This window comes from Pinus tabuliformis, chromosome 1_2, assembly GCF_031772625.1.
Source record: "Pinus tabuliformis cultivar Carrire ecotype Pingquan chromosome 1_2, CPIR1, whole genome shotgun sequence".
In the NCBI taxonomy this organism is placed as follows: Eukaryota; Viridiplantae; Streptophyta; class Pinopsida; order Pinales; family Pinaceae; genus Pinus; species Pinus tabuliformis.
The window spans coordinates 251699293-251700879 of record NC_142298.1 but is presented as its reverse complement, the minus strand read 5'-3'; the positions used below and the strand labels follow the sequence as shown (position 1 = coordinate 251700879).

At 37.0% G+C, this 1587-nt stretch overlaps 1 long non-coding RNA gene across 1 annotated transcript in view; it reads right to left on the bottom strand.

The window, feature by feature from the left end:
- The window catches only part of LOC149205315 (uncharacterized), a 29406-nt gene extending 28181 nt beyond the window's left edge, over positions 1-1225 (bottom strand). Inside the window, exon 1 of the long non-coding RNA XR_016251872.1 lies at positions 1162-1225. This is a non-coding gene — a long non-coding RNA (uncharacterized LOC149205315). The remainder of the gene's footprint in view (positions 1-1161) is intronic.
- Positions 1226-1587: the final 362 nt, after the last annotated feature.

Below are 1587 nucleotides of genomic sequence, written 5' to 3'. Positions count from 1 at the left end.
AATTCAAAATAGAGAAAGAACAATGAAATCACATGATAGGAGTACACAAGAAAGAATCTTCCATAATACATGAAATTAAGGATCTATATTCATATAATCATAATTAGGCAGAAAATATGAGATTTCATCTCTTAAAAGAATTAAGTTGACTGAGACTTTCTAGTGGAAGTATGAGTCCTGTTCTAGTCAGAGGGGTAATTCCCTCTTAATATTTACATACATGAAGTAGATAAAAACAAACCCAATAACAATAAAGGGTTTCAATTTTTGAATCTGTGGCCAGATCGGAAAGAACCAAAGGAAACTAATAACGATCCTGGCACATAAGAAACTATAATGAACAAGAGAAAGAACACCATTATCTCCTTATGCGTGAAACACTATGTTGTGAAGCAGAGGTTATGCCAGATAACCAAACTGGGCATGAGTGAGAGAGAAGTTAGCCAAAGAATGAAAACATCTGAAGCATCATTGAAACTTGCATAAGAAAAAAACCCCTTGAATCTACAGGTGTTGGAGGTACCTACATAAGAGGAACCTAGGATTAGTGCCAACCCTGCTGGAGAAACAGAGTAATAAAATTAAGTAGAAAACAAGAAATAGAAACCTCCAAAACAAATTGGTTACCTACTGAAGGACAATCCTGCGTTGTGGTCCAATGACTGAAGGACAACTGTCGTGAGGCCATTATCTTCCTGGAACTTGCAGTGTAGGAAGAAAAAAAAAGAAAATTGTTATTTTGAATACAACTACTCTATAACGTCAGAGAAAAACCAAGAATGCATATTGAAAATGAGGTGAATAAACTTACTAAAATAGAGTACCAGTGCCATGATGAGCCAACACCAGGAAGCGCGCCTAGAAGGATTAACCAATTTTCTGCATAATGAAAAATAGGGGTAGAATTGTCAAAATTCGAAAAGATAATAGATTGTACATGTAACCTTGAAAAACTTAATAAATCATTATGAGGATCCTTGTAGTCCGAACTAGTAAAAAAATAGACCTACTGAGATTAGACTAAGAGATAGAAAGAGAGAATCCATCTGAGTTCTTGTAGGGACATAGATAAGGCAAAAAAACCCCCAGTGAGCATTTAGGTGTAGACCAAATCAGGGAATTTAAATGAATTTGAAAACCTATCTTTGTCAAGCAACTTACCTACTTCAGTGAGCGGTGGAGGTGTAGGAGCCATGCTGGATGTCACAACACTTGGACAAAAACCCAACTATGAATGTCTCTTTCCCCATCATGGCGGTGTTATAGGAGTCGACACCATAAAGCAAGATAGGAAACTTCTCGAAGGAGGCAAGTTACAAACCCTATCTCTAGGTTAATATAAGGATAAACCATAGTATCCATCAGATGAACGTGCATCAAATCCAACCTGTTTAGGGAGGAGAGTACAATAGGCCATGTGAAAATCACATGGGCTTGGCCTAGGTGGTGCAAGACCATTCGACGCAAGAATCAAAGTCCAACATTTGAATGTTGCAATAACAAGATATGTAAATTGCAATAAAGTATAAGTGTTAATTGAGAAGGGGGGGGAGGTACTTCTATCGATATGACTACACTCTCTTAATA